At 38.8% G+C, this 22,434-nt stretch overlaps 1 long non-coding RNA gene across 2 annotated transcripts in view; it reads left to right on the forward strand.

Annotated features, from left to right (window-relative positions):
- Window positions 1-22,434, forward strand: part of LOC308353232 — a 69,527-nt gene that overhangs the window by 339 nt on the left and 46,754 nt on the right. The window lies entirely within an intron of this gene.

Raw genomic sequence — 22,434 nt, forward strand, 5'->3', positions numbered from 1 at the left:
ACACCGAGAACCTTTCCAAAGCACCACCAGGCCCAGAATACCCTGCTTAGAGCTGACCTTTCCAGGTGACTTAAGTTCAATTCAATTAGCAATAATCGCGCCTCGGATAAACCTCATTGGCTACGATACTGCCACTGCGCAAAAGTTCAATTCAAAAGAACAAAACACTAAGACAAATTTTGTAGTAAACCGTGGCCTACTGAATAAACAGAAATGATGTTTAGGGCTTACACCGAGTCACCTTTAGAATGGAGTGAGAGGTCCTTTCAGTATTTCCCAAACTTCCTGGTCAGAGAAATCACCTGGGGTGATGATTTAAACCATTCCCAGGCCTCTCCCCTGGCGATGCTATGCGTTCTTCTGGGGTGGAGCTCGGGAATCGGTATTTTTAAGTAGCTCTCCAGGTGGTTCTTCTTTGTGATTTTTGTATAGTTCGCGAGACTGCTCTCCTGGTGCCCTGTGCCAAAATTTCCAAATCAAACACTTTTGTGCTCCAGTAAGCGCAATACCTAGAGCAACACTGAACATTCCTTTTACGAATTAGGGCTATTGTGTTAGAGATGGGTTGGTTTCAGTCACAGTTCCCCTGACCATTGGACTTTATTTCCTTGAATGAGTAAAGGAACTGGTAAAAACATAGCCACTACCGTTTACTCACTGTTGTCGGTGCTGAATTTTCTCCATTTAGGGTCTCATTTAATCTTCGCAGCAAGTCACTGAGATAGGTTCTATTTTATCCATTTTTACAGATAATGATTTAAAGGAATAAGTGAATTGCTTGAGGAGCTGAGGGACAGGGAAGCCAAAGAGAGGTGATTTTTACTGAGAACAAAAATAACTTCAAGATTTCTGCCCTCCACCCCCTGAATTTTAGTTATTAAAAAAATGAAACAAGATAATTCCTGAAGAAGCATAGCTAGGAAAAAAACAAACAACAACAACAAAAACCAACCAAAGAGTAATAAGGCAAGCTGGTTAATTAATAATGTATTGCCTAATATATGTTATGTAGCCCCTTCTGCTAATTCATCCTCTCCATCCACGCGTTTATAATTTTCTCTGCGAAAATGTTTCAACCAAGAATGTGGCTGGTATTGAACCTAATTTTAACAAGATTCCCTTCCAGCAACTACTCTAGTTGCTCTCGAAGTGTGATCTCCAGACCAGCAGCATCAGCAAAACCTGTGTAGGTGTGAGAAATGCAAATTCTCAGATCCCCACACCAGACCTATGGAATGAAAAACTCTGTGGATTTGTCTAGCGATCTGTGTTTTAAGTCCTCTGTGTGATTCTGAAGCACACTCAAGTTTGAGAACCACTTATCCCTATCAGATGACCTGTCTTTCAGATACTCATACCACGTGAAGAGAAAGGGTTCAAAAAAACCTGTTTTTTTCCCTCATATTATTAGCATAACAGATTAGGGGATATGCTTCTAAGAAGTTTTGTTGTTGTTGTTCTAAATGTTCAGGTGGACTTCTAAAGACAAATGACAAAACTCAAAATATTTAATAGAATCTTCCTAATATAAGTGTGCAAAAGGGCTATCACTCTGTGGTCATCAGAGAAGGCTGAAACCAGCCTCTGGAAACAAAATATCAGGGAAAATGGGCATGCTCAAAATGTGGTGTAATCAACTAATTGTTCAAAATGCCTTTTGTAGAATTTTGTTACATAGGACATACCAAGTGACTGATACTGATCCATTCCCAAGGACTCTTTGAAAATTATTTATTTAACTTATTTCTTTCCATAAAAGTGTTTTTTTTGTACATGTACTGCATTTTAGACATCCACTGACTGGGTGCTGAAATATACGCTGGTAGGAAAAGTTGATCTTACCCTTGTTCTCATGGACCTGTCATGTTGGGAAGAAAGACATTAACAATATTATCATATAAATACATAACTATGAACTGGTAAATATTGGGAAAGAAAGATACATAATGGTATAGGAGCATATAACCAATGACAACGAATACTGAAACTTCCTCTGGTCTGAATTTCATCACCGCTCATCCCCATCGCCAGTGGAGCCAGGCTTATTTCCTTAAAGGAGTTAACTATAGTAAACTGGTATGTCCTGTGAGAAAGTTAGAACATTTAGTATTCTGCTTAAGAATTCAGGTAAAGTCATTGTAAGTTCACTTAGATTTTTCTTTATAATATAGGCATGGACCAAAAGAGGGGATTGATGATGATTGGAGAAGAGCAAATGTAATTAAATTTCTTAAAAAGTAGAAAATGACATCCCTTAAAAACAGTAATAAAAGTTATTAGTCCTAAAATATAAAAGACATGGATATTTTAGCTTGACATGTAAGCTATTATGGAGACAGGAATTGCTTCTATGGCATTATTGTAATACCCTGTCATGGGTAACTTCGTTTTCTCTCTGTGCTTCAGTCGAGCTTGGTGAAGCACAAAGTCTTTGCTAGGGTTTTAAAAATTGGTGCGTATCATTTGATGTTCACATAGTGACCTTCCTCCCTTTCCTTCTGCAGCCCCTTCCAAAATCTCAAAGATCAAAGTAAAGAGACTCAATTTTATTTTTATTATTTTCAAAATGATTGGGGGAAAGGATTACAATATAGTATTTAGAGAAAATCAACTAATTAAAAAATTCAGAGTATAACACATTATTTAATTATGATTTTTCCTCTTTAATCATTGATAATTAAATCATAATTAAAATATTAGTGAATCCAATAATAGATGGGTTTTTAACCCAGACCAACAAATGGTTGGCTAACTTTTTCCCTTAAGGAATGGATAAAGCAAGTAGCAATTTAATTATTGTGAAGCACTTTTGGTAATTTAAAAACTGTACTTATTTTCAGTGAAAACAGCTAGATCAAAGAATCTTCAAATAAGTAGCATGGATATCTTACCTGATTAGAGAAGACTTTCAGACACAATCCAGATACTGTTAGCATAGTCATAAACAATTTTAAAACTATTTAAATAAACAGAAGTCTTTATTATTTAAGTAAATCAAGAACTGAAGGTGAAGGAAATTGATGAATTAATACATATATATATTTTGCTGTAGATACCACCTTTTAAGATACACACAAGGCGCTTTGGTCTCAAGATTTCAAGAAATCTTTTGTGAGTGAACAGACTATGGATGGATGTTAACTGTGAATCTCCGTAATAAACTCTGGGGTTGGCTTTGAAACAACACTTTGAAGCAGATCATAACTTGGGCTCATGGGTGGTAGGTGGGCCAGAAAGTCAGGAACAGGGTGGGTAATTTGGCGAGAGCCCAGCAACTGGGATGTGTAAAGTTCTGGCAATGGGCAGTTGGCGCTAAGGTCCTAGATATCACACAACAGGAGACGATCACAGAAAGCAGGTGGATATCATCAGAGAGGTCAGTCTTCAGGCAGAAGACTAACAAAAGAGATGTGGGTAGGGTGGGCTCTTGTCCTGGAGGAATTAAAGTACTAGGCAGAGAGCCAAGGCAAGTGTCTTATGTTTGTGTTATGTTTTTCCATGTATTTATAATGTATGTTCGAGTATATTAATATGATAAATTCTCACAAGAGTCCACTGATCTACGTATTCTTGTCTTTCCTTTTGCAAAGGAGTTCACTGAGGCTTAGGCCAAAGTCATGTGTCCTGTTCAATGTCATGTACCTAGTAACAGAGCTGGGGAATTTAATCCTTGCCTCTGTCTTCTGGTTCAGTGTTCTGTGGCCTCTCTAGGAGCATTTCCCCTTTTAATTTATGTCATAATTATATTTCCCCTTATAATGTGAACCACCCTTTTACATGTTGTACATCACTCATCTCAGAATTATGAGCTTAATAGAAACTCTGATTAGGTGGTGTCTTCCTACCTAACAGGCCACTCCCTCCAAATCTGTTTGGTTCCGTCTTCTCTAACCAACTTCTAAATGTGACATTCCTTAAGTCTACTTACTTCTTGAGCACTCTTTGTTTCTCTGTTGAACATACTCTTGGAGTGGTTTCACTCAGTTCCATAGATTTAAATGATATATGTACTCATTCCTTGGCTTACAGATGCTTGATTTATGAATTTTTTACTTATAAAGATATTTATATCTCCTTTTAAATTTTGTATGTAAACACTTCTCAATTTAACCAAGGACAGTTCTTTTTCCAAACTAAAGATATGCTATGTCATTGGAAGAGAAATTCATAACTAGCCACTACTATTGTTGAGTCATGAATAAATGGGAGGACCTAGGCATAGAGATGGGTGTGTATTTATTCCTTGTGAATCTTGTTTCCAGAGTGGCCAAGATAAAGTTAGATCCTTAGAGTCCCAGAGCAGGTGCTTTGGTTATTGATATATGTCTGATTTAAGTCCTTTCTGTACTGTATTTTACAACATAGTGATAAGCTTTAAATGTGAAACATATAAATATGTAGAGAAAAATCTTCTGTTTTATTGTAAAATTAAAAGTGATGAAACAAATTGAAGCAGGATAGAGAAATTTAAAAAACATTGCTTTTTTTGTCCATAATATAATAATATAAATAATTATATTTAATTATATATGCTAATTATATATAATAATATAAAATCAGAAAAGAATCTGAAATTGTTAATTCTTAATAGCACACTATCACCGAAATGTGTCTAAGGCTACATACAAATTGATTCCTGAAGCTTTTGATGCTGGATAAAATGCTGCTTTGAGCTTCCTAATTATATAGCAGAAGGTAATGTCTTTGAAGTCCTCAAGAAGGCTATTGAAGAGGGAGTCCAGGGGACAAAAGAATAGGAATAGAGTTCAGTGGGCATCCCAGAAGGTTTCAGAGATTTGAGAAAAGTTTAGTCTTAGAGTAAATTCTAGACTGCAACTATGGTCCAGGAGTTGGTTAGCAATGACACAGAGGAACTCCAGAAGAAACTCAGCACGCATTATTATTGTCATCTTTTAAGGAGGTTGAGCTCTCGGGAAAACGATTCCCCTAAAATCCAATGCTCTCTTGTACATTTCATTGACTGTAGAATGAGGTTCTAGATCTGTCTTCCTCAGCTCTCTGAAGATCAAAGAGTAGATTGCTTTGTAAGCAACCGCCTGCAGAGAGCTGAAGAGTGCCTGGGCAATGGTTCTGGTGGGAAGAGGTACTCCTACTCTAGGGGCACTTGTGGCTTCTCCTCTTGTCCAGTTCCTTCCTTTCTAAAAGACTTCTCTGGGGGCACCTGGGTGGCACAGTCAGTTAAGTGTCCAACTCTTCTTCCAGTTCAGGTCATGATCTTGAGTTCTTGATCAGGCTTCTTGCTTAGTATGAAGTCTGCCTGAGATTCTCTCTCCTTCTCCCTCTGCCCCTTCCCGCCAAATAAATTAATCAGTCTTAAACAAAAAAGACTTCTCTTCCCTCATCCTTTTCTAGCTCAGAGGTTAAGAAGAATGCTCCATTTTTAGCAGCCTTCAGAAGGAGAAGATGAAATGAGTTCCTACAGTAGGGGTTTAGATTCAACCAGATGACTTCTACAGCCCCTGGCAATGAAAAGACCCCATGATTTCTCTGAGTACATATTTGAATGAATAGGTTTCTGTTCATTAAATATTTTTAAAAGTTCTATTCTTTTGTAATTACTTGACCTTTACAGTTAAAGTAGAATTTTTAAAAAGAATAAAAAGCCAGAAATTCAAAATAAGTTAATTTTAAAAAATGAAAACCAATACAGCAAGGTAACTGCGTAAGGTTTAAAGGAACTATATAAGTTGCAGGCAAGTAATACTTAATATTTATTTTGTACTTACTTCGTGTTTTTCTATAACTTATATTTAATCCTTGTGATAATCCTTTGAAGTAGTGATGATTATGTTCTTAGAGACAGAGTGGGGAATAAGGAAGTAAGTAATATATCTAAAATCACATGTTTTATTGAGGAGTGAAGTCAAGTCTGCTCAGTCTGATTCCAAAATTTGAGTTCTTTCCAGTGCAGCAAGTGCCTTTCCTAACTAGTCATAGTTACTTGGAATGAAACCTAGAGGGTCCTGTTGAGCTCTCTACCCAGCATATTCTAGACAGCATTTTCACCATTCAGGTTCTGTGATTATATTGACAATAGAAAAGTCTCTATATATGTGCTCACAAGATAGCCCATTCCAACCTCCCTAGAATCGTGATACAGGATTTAAACCAGATTATTACCATTATCTAGTTTGCAAAGACCTCAAAAAAATGTAACTTTAGTGTTCTATTAAAACATATTCCCTAAAGAAAAAAAAAATCCCTGATTATTAAGATGACGTGGCTAAAAACCAAGTGATTAAAAACAGCTAACAACTTTTTTTTTTTTTTAAGAACTTATTGACAAATCATGTTCAACAGTGTGGCTATTTCTTTCATTTGTCCTCGGGTGCAACACTTTGGACTCTTTACCATAGTCAGCGCTCATGATCAGTTATTGAATTATTGCCATACACCTCACGTACAATAATCTGGGTATTTTGCCATGTGCAACAAATTTGTTTTCCTGTTTTGGAAGGATGTTGGTGATGAGGGAGAAGGAGGAGGGACAAAACAGTAGCAAAATAATTTGGGGGTGGAGTTTTTTCCTATAGCTGTTCATTATGCTATTTTTAAAAATTTGTAAGTATTAATAATATATGGATATATTCTCTTTGTATAAAGTTTAAGCAACATATGATTTTAATCTAAAAGTGAGTTTCCTATTCAAGTCACCCCAAACTGTTCTCTGCTTTCCAGAGATAATCCTTAGGTACTTATGCATTTACCCCTAAAAACCTTGTTTTTAATGCATGTATGTCCTTATGCCTATATAGAGACATATCTGTGATTTGTTTACATACATGGAATTATGCTATATATATGTATAGTATGCCTTGGGGATCTTTTCATGTCAGTGCATAAGAATCTACCTTATTCATTTTAACAAATTGCTGAGTAGGAGCGCAACCCAAGTATGTTAATCATTATCCCATTGGTGGATATTCAGGTCGTTTGCATTTCTTAACTATGATAAATAATGTCGATAAGAGCAGTAACTTATTTTGAAAATGCAGTATATTAATACTAATTACTTGCATTTTGAAGACATTTTTATATGAACTTTGACTATGATCAAATGTCAGTTCTTGTGGGTAGAATTAATTTTTAAGAAAGTAGATAAATCTTATTAACTGATGATCATGTGTCCTTTCTTTCTCTTTTTCTCCCTCCCTCCTGCTCTCCCTCCCTTTCTCTTTCCTTTTCTCTAACTTTGGGAAAGATAGGTGTAAGGTGTTAAGATTCACTAGGAGAGCAACTATGATGTGAAGTTCTGCATCATTTTCCCTTAAGCATTAGCTAACTATCATAATGATAATAGGTAACATTTCTTAGGCACTGATAAAGTACCAGGTTTTGTTGTAGGCACTTTATACACATTAATATTAACTTATCTGGTTCTCATAGAAGAAGTAAGAAGTAGGCACAATTATGCCCATTTTGCTAATATGGACACTGTTAGAGGTTATCCTGGTACCAGACAAATGAGAGAATATCTACATGGTCACTTCCAAGGCCTGGACAGGGAGGCCTTATCCCTGGTGGTAAAAGACAGCGGTGCAGTTCCTGTAGGCCCAGTGACCACAGCCACAGTCAAGAGCTGCTCCATACTCTCTGGGGGTCCAAGTTAAGGTGATCCATTCTTCTACTTTGCCTGACACTTTCCCCATTTTAGCATGAAAGTTCTATGTCCCAGTCAACCCCTCAGTGCCCTGGGCAAACCTAGATGGTTTAGTCACCCTAGTCTGAGTAGTATCTGTTTTGAGGAAAAGCTGAGGAGAATATACCTGGAGCAGGTAGAGTAGCCAGTACTGGAGTAGCCCAGTTTCTTCGTCAAACAGGAGTTTGACAGGACTTCCACTGTAAACCACGGACAGTGAACATCTTTTTATAAACTCAGGTGTGTAAATGGTAGAGTCAAGAAGCTTGCTAAGTTTCTCTCTCCATATGGTCCCTCCTGTGTCTCAAACAAAAGGATAAGAAAAGAGGAAGAGACTTACTACCTGGGTTGCATTCTAATATATGAGAGCACAAAGGATGCTGAAGAGGGACCAAACTACACAAACCCCCCAAGAGTAAAACAAAAACAAAAACAAAAACAAAATAGCAACCAGTAGAACTCCCTCTTCTTTTTGAGTTTTATTTATTTATTTTTTAAAGATTTTATTTATTTATTTGACAGACAGAGATCACAAATAGGTGGGGAGGCAGGCAGAGAGAGAGGAGGGAAGCAGGCTCCCTGCCGAGCAGAGAGCCCAATGCAAGGTTTGATCCCAGGACCTGGAGATCTCAACCTGAGCCGAAGGCAGAGGCCCAACCCACTGAGCCACCCAGGTGTCCCTCTTTTTGACTTTTAATATGAGGTGATATAAATGCAATATCCTGTCTTTACCCATACTAGGCCTACAAAATATCGTATTCTTCCTTGTTTCAACTGCAGTAAACAGTCTTAGCTACGGCATTACCTATGTTGCAAAGATTTAGGGCCTGTGTGTGTGTGTGTGTGTGTGTGTGAGAGAGACCTGGAATTAACCTCATCATAACAAAGATTAAATGTCCCTTTAAGAAAAGATTTTCAAAGCAAAGATTGCATTTTCCCCCCTTGAACAGTCTGACAATCTTGATATATTTAGAGTTGCAAACAGAATGACTTTTTTTGTTGTTAACTCAGTCACAAATTGCAAAGGGGATCAGAAAACCAGGAATCAGTCATGTTTCTTGGCAGATGGTGGGTGCCAAGAGAGGGAATGATGGGACTCTGGCCATTCTTACAAAAAGAAACACAAGACATAGGCCGATTTGGTAAGATTGTATAAAGTCTGCCATAAAAACCACCTCATTTGAAAATTGCTTTACCTAAGAAATTATGCTAAAAATGAGATACAAACAAAATACAAATAAAAGAGTCAGCCAATTTTCACCCTCTTAACACCAGTCTAGCTCTGGAATTGTGCTTAACACTGCATGAAGTGGCTGGGTAAGTGACATCATTGACCAAAACTGTACCTGACACAAACTCACAGGTACAGTGGGAGGCCATCAATTTTGCAACAATTTGTTTCTTTCCTGATTTAAAACAAAAAGTGGTTTTTATGCATCAAGGATTCTAACCTATTAACAACATTTCTCCTTTGCCAGTCACCACTCTCCTTTGAAAATGCCAAACTATGTAATCTGAGTAACGAGAACATCAGAAACAGACTTTGGGGGATGTGGTGAGAGATGTGGCCCTGAAAACACTGGGGACACTTTGTCCCCAAGGCCGGGGTCACTAGGGAGGGAAACGATGCTCTGCCTAAAGGCAGGATGTTCTGAACGCTTATCAAACAAAAAATTACAAAATTTGCCACCTCAGACTTTCTGATGGGAGAACGAAGAAATCATTCCCTTTAATGTGTTCTTTTTACTAAAACAGTGAACTTTCTGATCCTCTCCCACATATATTTATTGAACCTCTATCTCCTCCCCAACAGGCAGCTGGCCCCCACGGAACAAAGTGAAAGGCGAGCTGGTCTTGTCCCCAGAGGAGCAGGCATCTCCCTGACCTCGTCTTCTCCTGCTCTCGCTCTCATTACTGTTCGGGCTACTCTGGCTTCCTTGCTCTTCCTCAAGCATGGTGAGCACTGGCTTGCCCCAGAACCTTCCCACCTACTGCTTCTTCTGTCTGAACAGCTCTTGTCCCAGACATCTCACTTTATTCGCTCCCTGATTAAAAGTCATCCTCATGAGGAAGGGTCTCTGTGACCCAGCACATGAGAGAGCGTGCGTGCGCGTGCGCACGCGCACGCGCGCGCACACACGTATATATACCCTTTTACTATTTCCTTATCGTATCTTACTTTTCCTCAGACCCTTTTCTTATCCTATCAAAACTATACATATTTTTGTTTCTTTATGTCTTTATTAAGTGTCTTCCCTTGTTATCAGAGAAGCTCTGTGAAAGCAGAAATTAGTCTCTTTTGTTTACTGCTATAGCCCTGGCACTTCCCCCAGCATCTGGCATCTCCTAGATACGCAGTGAATAATTGTGGACTGATGATTGAGTGAGGTAGTCAAATAGGCTGCTCTATTATTCACACCCAGGAGCCTGGTCTAACTCAGTGGTTTTCTTATGCTTTGATATCCTGAAGATCATGAATCACATTCTGAGTTACTTCAGAGATCTTCAAGGTCAATAGTTTTATTCTGTGTCCAGCAAAAGACTGAGAGCAGGAGGGAGGGCAAATGATGAGGCCTCTGTGTCTCCCCCACCCCATCTCCTGTCTCCTTCAATTACGAACCTGCATTTAGCAGTTTTAGACAGTGAGCTTTCACAAATTTTTCTTGTAAAGATAGGATCTCCTAAGTGAAAAAATAGCAAACAAACACCAGAAAACAACAACAACAACAAAAGAAAACGGTCACTTGAGGGAATTAGGGTGAGGGATGTTCATTCTCTGCCTCTATACTTCTGTATGTATTCCTTAGGAACCCGGAAGAAGGGTCTAGGATCTTGGTGAGTGAGTCAGCTGGAGTCTTACGGAGGCTCCACTTACCCCAAGACAGAACCTGGAGAGGGCCCTAAAAGAAACGTGGAGTTTCATGTTTTAACTCTTTTAGAAAATAACCTTGAAAGGCAGTATGATGTTAGGTAATTTTTTCTCTTCGTTTTCTATTTCAGGGTTAGAGAAGTTAAATGCAAGTCTTTGTTAACACAGGCAAGGTCTTTCCTGAAGAATCCTTATTTTGAGAGAAGAATTTGCATCGTTCTCAGGGAAGCTGTTAGAAAAACAACAGTAAACAATAAAAAATTGTTTGGATTCTTACCAGTTGTCCACTGTTGACTGTTGAAATGGACAGCTGTGAGCTCCGTGCTCAGAGTTTTCACATGGCTTACAGGTCCTTGGGGGGAATCCTGCAGTTGTCATTTAAACAAACATATCTTTGTCGTGTTGAGAGAGGGATCTAATTTCATTCTGTTGGAGTGATGTGATCTTGGGTTTGTGCTAGGCCATTGGGAGTACTTAATAGAGTTCAGACACTGAGGGATGGAGATTCTCACTGTCTTTGGCAAGTAGTGTCCATAACTGGCTGAAGGGAAGTGAATGCATCCGCCACCTATTTGGCAACACCGTGTGCCTAGCACTGTGGGCTCAGTACTCTGGGGAGACTTCGAAGAATCCTGTTGCTGTTACCTTCATTACAGAATCAAACTTGCTAGAAGAGAGGCCTGTTCATTTGTTTTTAATTACTTTGCTAAACACTGATTCCTGAACTCCAACTCTGTCTCATAGATCGGTTTTCTCTAGGAGCTGCACTACTCCTTCAGAATCTCTCTTTAGTGTATTTTTAAAAGATTTTTTTTTATTTATGAGAGAGAGAGAGAGAGAGAGCGAGAGAGCGAGGGAGTGCACTAGCAGGGGGAGGGGCAAAGGGAGAGGGAGAAACAGACTCTCCACTGAGCAGGGAGCCTGATGCAGGGCTCAGTCCCAGGACTCCGGGATCATGACCTGAGCCAAAGGCAGATGCTTATGAGCCATCCAGGCATTCCTTTAGTGTATTTTTTTTAAAGATTTTATTTTGATTCATTTATTTGAGATGGGAAGGAGGGAAGAAAGGGGGAGAGAGAGAATCTCACGCAGACTCCCTGCTAAGGGCAGAGCCCGACATGGGACTCAGTCTTACAACCCTGAGATGATGACCTGAGTTGAAATCAGTCGCTTAACCGACTGAGCCACCCAGGTGCCCCTCTCTTTAGTGTATTTTGTGCACGCCATCAACCTACTCTTCCTACAATAGAAATAGATTTCCAGCTGACTGGACTGGACTCAAGGTCTGGTTTAGAGTTTATTCTACTGACAAATAGTACTAACACTTCTGCCATAGAATTGTGGTGGGGATCAAATTTTCTTATTTTACCTATTTTATTATGTACCCCTCTCAATAATGAAATAGATTTTCAATAATGAATACCTTTAAAGACTACCTCTTGCCTATGGAATAAAGCCCGCAGCATTCAGTCTCTTGTAAGAGGCCATCTCTTATGTGGCCTTTCCCCGCGTCTGCCGTGTAGAACCTCTTTTCAGGCAACCCAGCCTATTCACAATTCCTGGAACAAAGCCTTACTTTGCATATCTGTAACCTTCATGAAGGCAGTTGCCTTTTCTAGGAATGCCCTTCCACTTATCTTAGGCAGCTGAAACCCTACTCATTTTTCAAGACTCAACTGAGTACTGTTTCTCATTAGTTGGCATCAGGCTTGTCCCTGGTTATAGCCAATAGCATATTGTGGTTATATGGGTAGCTGTATGATCTCCAAACAGGAGCCTTCCGAGTGAAAGGACTAGATCTAATTGATGTTTTTTAATCCTTTAAAGTGCTTTGAATATCATCAGCATTGAATGTGTATTTGCTGAAGGCGAGGATAAGTGAATAAACTCAGAATTAGGAACTTGTCTTACCTACCTTTTTTGAAGTTTCATGATTTTGTTTCTCTATCTGGTGGAAGCCTTGGGAAATTCAGGTGATTTCGTGTGATTTTTTTTTTCCTTATCCTTGTCTGAAAAAAGATGGTCATGAGATGTAAGCTTCCCCCCAACCCTCCCTGAAGAATTCACAAGCCTCCCCTGGAGAATGTCATCATTTGGAGAAAGTATTTTATTTTCTATTTACTTTACAATCTAGAATGTTCTTTCATGACTGTTCTTTCTTTTCAGTCTCATGACAGTGGTGAGACACGTGTTTTCTTTCTGCTTATAGATGAGAGACTTATGACTCAGACAAGTTTAGTAACTCAATCAAGTTAGGGGGACAACAAAAGCAGAGCCAGCATCAAACCCAGGTCTTCTGATGCCAAAGCCAGTGTTCTTTCTTCTATACCACCGCTGCCATCTGGAATCTGGCAAGAGTTTGTACTTATTTCTATTGTTTCTCTTCAGAAAAGAACAGCTTTGAAAATACATTTTAAAAATAAAGTCACTGAAGTAATTTTTTTCTTTTCACTATGTCATAACTTGATACCTTGTGTATGTCATTTGGCAAAGGAAGGAGTGTCATAGAAGGCTCTATGTCTGTAATTCTCCTAAGATGCTCTTGTCTTAAATTATGTAATCGAGGGTCAGGAAATGCATGTATTGCTGGTTCTCGTGCCACTGATGTAGTGATGGGAAATATACTGTGACAATAAAGCCACCCGCCTTTAAACCTTTCAAATTCATAAAGGTAGCTTCAAGTTCAAGATATCAAGGCAAGCACACTTATTTCTTTCTCCTTCATAGGACTAACTTAAAATAATATTAGAAGAATAAAAAATATGCAGAGTCCACAAATGGAGAGAATTGTAGGTAGTCATGAGCAGATGAGAAGAGGGGAAACAGATGCTCTAAGAGGTTTATAAGTGGAGCAAAGAGGAGGAAACAGCATTCTAGACTATCAGAGAAGGGAACTGCGAGGATAGACGTCACCAAGTTGTCTTGAGAAGCTTTGGACTCAGAACTGGAGCATTAGTCCAAGATGTCCAACAGCCAAGGAGTAGGTGTTCTAGAAAGACAAAGCAGTCACGGTAGAGGGAAAGGCATTGTTAAAGAAATAACATCTCCAGAGCTAAAGGGAGATTTTCCAATTCAAAGGGTCCATTAGAACCAAGTCAGGTAAATGAAAAAAGGCCCATATTTATGGGTTTTGTGAAATGTCAGATCACTAAGATTTAAAGTGGGAATTTACACCCACGCATCTTGAGGATGTCTCCAGTAAAAAGAGGGTGAAAATCAAGAAAAAGGAAGATGTGGGATTGTGTGGTAAAGAATTTAACCTTGCCCCACAAGAGGTCTGGCCTTGGCCTTTAGTTTCTGAGAGATGAGCTGTAAGCTTCTGCAGTATCATACTTCTTAGGAGTGTCTTTGCCTGAGGGGCTTTGGGTCACTAGAGACTGGAAACTAAAATTAAGCATGGGGACAATCAGTCACACCTATGTAATGGAGCATCCATAAAAATTCTGAGTATCAAGGCTCTGCTGGCTTCCCTGATTGGTCTCTGCTTATTATCGCAAGTCAGTGTTGGAAAAGTAATGTGTCCTGGCTCTATAGGAAGAGGCCAAAGAAGTTCTGCATTGGGTACTTCCCTAGACTCTGGCCCACGTACTTCTTCCCTTGGCTGACTGTGATCTCTATTCTTTCTCAGCCCTAACTCTTAACCATGAGTATAATAGCTTTCAGTTGAGTTCTGTGAGGTCTTCTAGTGAATTATCAAACCTGGGCCTGGTATGTAGAACCCCTCAAACTTGCAATTGATGTCGCAAGTGAGGGTGGCCTTAGATGGGCTGTGTTCCCTCTATCCTTGCAGGCGTTCTGCCTCTTCCCAGGGGTACACAAACAGGACTTGTTTAGGGGAATAATGAAACAGATCCAAGGATGCCAATTATGTAGTAGGCCGAAGGAGGAAATCAGTGTAATTTACAACAGAGATAGGCAGGCTTGTAGAAAAATATTTCCAAGGAAAAGAATGAAATTTATTTCAGGTAATAGCTGCTGCTAATAAGAAGTTGCAAAGAATTGCACGGTGGGAAAACCTGTGAATCTTATCCTAACAAGGTAAAAAAAGAAGAACCAGAAAAATCTCAGTAGATTGAACACTTCACCAGGATGTCATGTTCCAAATACAAAACAATTTAACACCTAGTTATTTTTCAGTGATTGGTAAAACGTAAGAGAGGAGACTATATTGCACCTTGGTGCTAGTACATTTTCCTCTGAGTGGTGAAAGGACTGTGACATCAGAAATGTATGCAAGAAATGTAATTATTAACATTTTCTGACTCTGACGGATAATGTGATGAATAGTCATAATAATGTAAAATTTGCTTATTGGTTATCAGCTTTTATTTTATTTTATTTAGTTTTTTAAAGTTTTTATTTATTTATTTGACAGAGAGACAGAGATCACAAGTAGGCAGAGCAGCAGGCAGAGAGAGAGGGGGAAGCAGGCTCCCCGCTGAGCAGAGAGCCAAATGCAGGGCTTTATCCCAGGACCCTGAGATCATGACCTAAGCCAAAGGCAGAGTCTTAACTCACTGAGCCATCCAGGCGCCCCAGTTACCAGCTTTTAAAATAAACCTGTGCACAAAGCATAGACGAATTAATCATGATTAAGAACAGACAGGAACCCTCTCGCTTTGATGATGTTCAAGTAGAGCTGTAGGTGACAGATGTTAGGAGATGAAAGGTGGGCAGGAGAGGAGGAGGCAGTGGTAAGGGTACAAACACCCTCATTTTACAAAGTGAGGCATCAAGAAAATCTGCTGAAAATTGATGAAAAATGACATAGTGATGACAAAAGTGACAGAGCAGAGCATTGGGTTAGAGAACGTGCTACCTGGAAAAGTCCAACAACTCGACCCACTCACATCATCAACAAAAATACCAATTCTAGGTAAATTGTAGATGCTTTACTATGAAAGGCTAAACAATAAGGCTGTAGAAGATAATATAGGAAAATAAATTCATGATCTCAATAGGAAGGAATGATTTTTAAAAATACTGAACATGAAGATGCACCAGTCTTCGAGGTAAGGATTGATGAACTTGACCACAGTAAAATTAAGAATATTAAAAATAATTAAAATAGTAAAAAGGCAGGTCACAGATACAGAGCTATTAGGAGCATGCATAATTACCAAAGTGTCTATATCCAGAATATGTGAAGAACTATGACTCAATAAGAAAAGGCAGTCTAATTGAACAGAACAATGGGCAAATAGACTGAAAAGCCACTTTAAAACAGGATATATATAATTGGTCAATACATATAACAGAAGGTGTTCAATCTCATTGGTCCTCAGAGAAATGCAAGTTAAAAGTTCAAGGAGATGCTGCTACACATCCATCCAAATTTTTGATTGATGAAATTAAAAATTTAGACAAAAAATTAAAAATTTAGGCAAAATAGCAAGGATTTCCAGGGATATGGAGCACCTGGAACTCTCATCCAACTGCTGGTGGGAATGGAAACTAGTTTCAAACCAATTTGGAAAGCAGTTGACTTTATTTACTAAAATTAAAGACACTGTACCTCATGACCTAGCAATTTCTCTCTTAGGCATATATCCAAGGAAATCTGTGCCCATGTGTAACAGGAAACATGTATAAGAAAGCTTATAGAGTATGCTTTATTTATAAGTCTAAACATAGCAATAATCTAAATGTCCATCTACAGGAGAATGGATTAGTAAATGTAGATATAGTTACACTGTGGAATACTGCATAGCTATGGATATGAGCTACAACCGAATGCTATAATATGAATGAATCTTATAAATATAATATTGAGCTAGAAAAAGCTGATACAGAGGACTATATATTGCATGATTCCATTTACATAAAATTCAAAAACAGGCAAAACTGTAAGGTTGAGTGATGCATTCTTGGATGGCAAAAAGTATAAAGAAAAGCCAAGAGTTACAGTTAAGGAAAGGGAGTGATTTGACTCAGGCTGTAGGGAACTTCTGGGGGCTGGCACTGATCTATTTGGTCTGAGTTGCCCATCCAGGGATGTTTTTTCAGATATCTGTGTTTTATGTCCTTTCTGACATGTGATATATTTTATGCACCAACTCTAGCTAACTTCTGGAGTCACAGGGAGTCAATAAGAAAATCTCCAAATGATAGGGACGCCTGGGTGGCACAGTTGGTTAAGCGGCTGCCTTCAGCTCAGGTCATGATCCCAGCATCCTGGCATCGAGTCCCACATCGGGCTTCTTGCTTGGCAGGGAGCCTGCTTCTCCCTCTGCCTCTGCCTACCACTCTGTGTGCCTGTGCTCACTCTCTCTCTCTCTCTCTAACAAATAAATAAATTTAAAAAAAAAAGAAAAATCTCCAAATGATAAACATATTATTTAGAAATAAGAACCAAAGTAAACTGTGAAAGTATTGTATTTTTCTTGGTTAAATAATGCATACTTATTCATTTCATAACCAAGAAAAACCATCACACTGTATTTACATTTTTATATTTCAAAACATCTATATGAGTGGATACTCATTATAAACAAATAAATTTGTTGGCTGAATTAACTTAGTTTGAGGAGTTCTAATTTTGGGATGAGTTATTTTGCATTGCCCTATATATTTATGAAAATTCTTTTATGCATTCAATAATAATGTCAAAATCCTTTCTTTCTTCTGTGTAACTTTCCAGGCAACTTTTGAGTACTTTGAATAGGATAGAAATAAGGAGTAAAGGGTTTTTTGTTTCAGTAACAACATCTTTTTTTTTACAGTTATTGAGGACTGTGACCACAAGGAAAGTTTGTAGTCGTAAGTTGGCCTTTTATCTTTCCTGACTTCATTGCCTTTTAAAGGTTTTTATTTTTATTATTTTTTTAAGATTTTATTTATTTATTTGTCAGAGAGAGAGAGGGAGAGAGAGAGAGCGAGCACAGGCAGAGGCAGAGGGAGAAGCAGGCTCCCCGCCAAGCAAGGAGCACGATGTGGGACTCGATCCCAGGACGCCGGGATCATGACCTGGGCCGAAGGCAGCTGCTTAACCAACTGAGCCACCCAGGCGTCCCGCCTTTTAAAGGTTTTTATATTAAAAAATAGGAATGCTCGGGGCACTTGGGTGGCTCAGTGAGTTAAGACTCTGCCTTCAGCTCAGGTCATGATCTCAGGGTCTTGGGATCCAGTCCTGCATTGGGCTCCCTGCTCAGCAGGGAGCCTACTTCCCCCTCTCTCTGCCTACTTGTGATCTCTCTCTCTGTGTCAAATACATAAATAAAAATCTTAAAAAAAAAGAAAAAAGAAATAGCAATGCTCATACATAATGACCACTACCATCACCAGACAAAAAACCAACCAAACAAAAGAAAATATCTGACCCCCTACAAAAACCCAGCATTATGACGCTTTTTAAAAAAGGTTTTTCTTTTATTAACATATAATGTATTATTTGTTTCAGGGGTACAGGTCTGTCAATCATCAGTGTTACACAATTCGCAGTGCCTACCATAGCACGTACCCTCCTCAATGTCCGTCTCCCAGTCACTCTATCCCTCTCCTCAACACCCAGCAACCCTCAGTTTGTTTCCTGATATTGAGAGTCCCTTATGGTTTGTCTCCATCCCCAGACCCATCTTGTTTCATTTTTTCCCTCCCTTCCCCCAACGACCCCCTGCCCTGCCTCTCAAATTCCACATATCAGAGAGATCGTATGATAATTGTCGTTCTCTGATTGACTTATTTGGCTCAGCATAATACCCTTTGCTTCCATCCAACACATTGCAAATGGCAAGATTTCATTTTGTTGGCTGCATAGTATTCCATTATATATATACACCACATCTTCTTTATCCATTCATCTGTCGATGGACATCTAAGTTCTTTCCATTGTTTGGCTATTGTGGACATTGCTGCCATAAACATTCAGGTGCACGTGCCCCTTTGGATCACTACATTTGTATCTGTAGGGTGAATACCCAGTAGTGCAATTGCTGGGTCACCGGGTAGCTCTATTTTCAACTTTTTGAGAAATCCGCCTTACTGTTTTCCAGAGTGGCTGCACCAACTTGCATTCCCACCAACAGTGTATGAGGGTTCCCCTTTCTCCTCATCCTCACCAACATCTGTCATTTCTTAACTTGCTATTTTTAGCCATTCTGACTGGTGTGAGGTGGTATCTCACTGTGGTTTCGATTTGTATTTCCCTGATGGCGAGTGATGTGGAGCACTTTTTCATGTGTCTGTTGGCCATCTGGATGTCTTCTTTGGAAAAATGTCTGTTCATGTCTTCTGCCCATTTCTTGATTGGATTATGTGTTCTTTGGGTGTTGAGTTTGATAAGTTCTTTGTAGATTTTTGGATACTTTTCCATTTATCTGATATGTCATTTGCAAATATTTTTTCCCGTTCTGTCAGTTGTCTTTGGTTTTGTTGACTTGTTGACCGTTTCCTGTGCAAAAGTTTTTATCTTTTTTTTTTTTTAAGATTTTATTTATTTATTTGACAGACAGAGATCACAAGTAAGCAGAGAGGCAGGCGGTGGGGTGGGGAACAGGCTCCCCGCCAAGCAGAGGGCCCAATGTAGGGCTTGATCCCAGGACCCTGGGATCATGACCTGAACCGAAGGCAGAGGCCTTAACCCACTGACCCACCCAGACACCCCCAAAAGCTTTTTATCTTGATGAAGTCCCAATAGTTCATTTTTGCCCTTGCTTCCCTTGCTTTTGGTGATGTTTCTAGGAAGAAGTTGCTGTGGCTGAGGTTGAAGAGGTTGCTGCCTGTGTTCTCCTCAAGAATTTTGATAGATTTTTCTTTCACATTGAGGTCTTTCATCCATTTTGAGTCTATTTTTGTGCGCGGTGTAAGGAAATGGTCCAGTTCTTCTGCATGTGGCTGTCCAGTTTTCCCAACACCATTTGTTGAAGAGACTGTCTTTTTTCCATTGGACATTCTTTCCTGCTTTGTCGAAGATTGGTTGACCATAGAATTGAGGGTCCATTTCTGGGCTCTCTTCTATTCCATTGATCTGTGTGTCCATTTTTGTGCCAGTACCATACTGCCTTGATGATTATAACTTTGTGATAGAGCTTGAAGTCTGGAATTGTGATGCCACCAACTTTGGTTTTCTTTTTCAACATTCCTCTGACTATTTGGGGTCTTTTCTGGTTCCATATAAATTTTAGGATTATTTGTTCCATTTCTTTGAAAAAAATTGATGATATTTTGATAGGGGTTGCGTAAAATGTGTAGATTACTTTAGGTAGCATAGACTTTTTCACAATATTTGTTCTTCCAATCCATGAGCGTGGGACGTTTTTCCATTTCTTTGTGTCTTTCTCAATTTCTTTCAGGAATACTTTATAGTGTTCTAAGTACAGATTCTTTGCCTCTTTGGTTATATTTATTCCTAGGTATCTTACGGTTTTGGGTGCAGTTGTAAATGGGATCGACTCCTTGATTTTTCTTTCTTCTGTCTTGTTGTTGCTGTATAGAAATGCAACTGATTTCTGTGCATTGATTTTATATCCTGACATTTAGTGAATTCCTGTATGAGTGCTAGCAGTTTTGGAGTGCAGTCTTTTCTGTTTTCCACTTAAAGTATCTTATCACCTGCAAACAGCAAGAGTTTGACTACTTCTTTGCCAATTTGGATGCCTTTTATATCTTTTTGTTGTCTGATTGCTGAGGCTAGGACTTCTAGTGCTATGTTGAATAGCAGTGGTAATAGTAGACATCCCTGCCATGTTCCTGACCTTAAGGGAAAAGCTCACCATTTTCCCCCATTGAGGACGATACTCGCTGTGGGTTTTTCACAGGTGACTTTTATGATATTGAGGTATGTACCCTTTATGCCTACACTGTGAAGAGTTTTGATCAAGAAAGGATGCTGTACTTTGTCAAATGCTTTTTCAGCATCTATTGAGAGTATCATATGGTTCTTATTCTTTCTTTTATTAATGTATTGTATCACATTGATTGATATGCAGATGTTAAACCAAACTTGCAGCCCAGGAATAAATCCCTCTTGGTTGTGGTGAATAATCCTTTTAATGTACTGTTGGATCCTATTGGCTAGTATTTTGGTGAGAATTTTTGCATCTGTGTTCATCAAGGATATTGGTCTGTAATTCTCCTTTTTGATGGGGTCTTCATCTGGTTTTGGAATCAAGGTGATGCTGACCTCCTAAAATGAGTTTGGAAGTTTCCCTTCCATTTCTATTTTTTGGAACAGCTTCAGCACAATAGGTATTAATTCTTCTTTAAATGTTTGGTAGAATTCTCCTGGGAAGCCGTCTAGCCCTGAGCTCTTGTTTGTTGGGAGATTTTTGATTACTGCTTCAGTCTCCTTACTGGTTATGGTTCTGTTCAGTTTTGGTAGGTTTTTTGTCTCTAGGAATGCATCTATTTCTTCCAGATTATCAAATTTGCTGGTGTATAGTTGCTCATAATTATGTTCTTATAATTGTTTGTGTTTCTTTGGTATTGGTTGTGAAATCTCCTCTTTCCTTCATGATTATTAATTTAGGTCCTTTCTCTTTTCTTTTTGATAAGTCTGGCCTGGGTTTATCAATCTTATTGATTCTTTCAAAGAACTAGCTCCTAGTTTCGTTGATTTTTTCTACTGTTCTTTTGGTTTCTATCTCATTGATTTCTGCACTAATCTTTATTATTTCTCTTCTCCTGCTAGGGTTTGGCTTTCTTTGCTATTCTTTCTCCAGCTCCTTTAGGTGTATTGTTAGGTTGTATAATTGAGACCTTTCTTGTTTCTTGAGAAAGGCTTGAAATGCTATATACTTGCCTCTGGGGACTGCCTTTATTGTGTCCCAAAGATTTTGAAGAGTTGTGTTTTCATTTTCATTTGTTTCCATGAATTTCTTCAATTCTTCTTTACTTTCCTGGTTGACCCATTCATTCTTTAGTAGGATGCTCTTTAGCCTCCATGTGTTTGAGCTCTTTCTTTTTTTTTTTTTGTTTTATTTTTGTTTGAGCTCTTTCTATCTTTTCTCTTGTGATTGAGTTCTAGTTTCAAAGCACTGTGGTCTGAAAATATGCAGGGAATGATCCATGTGTTTTGGTACCAGTTGAGACCTGCTTTGTGACCCAGGATGTGATCTATTCTCCAGAGGGAATGTTCCATGTGCACTAGAGAAGAATGTTGCTTTGGGATGGAATGTTCTGAATATATCTGTGATGTCTATCTGGTCCAGTGTGTCATTTAAAGTCTTATTTCCTTGTTGATCTTTTGCTTAAATGATCTGTCCATTTCAGTGAGGAGGGTGTTTAAAGTCCCCTACTATTACTGTATTATTGTCGATGTGTTTCTTTGATTTTGTTATTAATTGGTTGATATAATTGGCTGTTCCCATGTTAGGGGCATAGATATTTAAAATTATTAGATCATCTTGTTGGGCAGACCCTTTAAATATGATATAGCATCCTTCCTCATTTCAGATTATAGTCTTCGGCATAAAATCTAATTTATCTGATATAAGGATTGCCACCCCAGCTTTCTTTTGATGTCCATTAGCATGGTAAATTGTTTTCCACCACCTCACTTTAAATCTGGAGGTGTCTTTGGGTCTAAAATGAGTTTCTTGCAGACAGCATATCAGTGGATCTTGTTTTTTAAAATCCATTCTGATACTGTGTGTCTTTTGTTTGTGGCATTTAGCCCATTTACATACAGGTCAACTACTGAAAGATATGAATTTAGTGCCATTGTATTGCCTTTAAGGGGACGGTTACTGTATACTGTCTGTATTCCTTTCTGGTCTGTTACTTTTAGACTCTCTCTTTGCTTAGAGGACCCCTTTTGATACATCCTGTAGGGATAGTTTGGTGCTTGCAAATTCTTTTAGTTTTTGTCCTGGAAGCTTTTTATCTCTCCTTCTATTTTCAATGGCAGCCAAGCTGGATATAATATTCTTGGCTGCATAATTTTCTCACTTAGTGCTCTGAATATATC

Source organism: Martes martes (assembly GCF_963455335.1).
Source record: "Martes martes genome assembly, chromosome: 12".
NCBI classification, from domain to species: Eukaryota; Metazoa; Chordata; class Mammalia; order Carnivora; family Mustelidae; genus Martes; species Martes martes.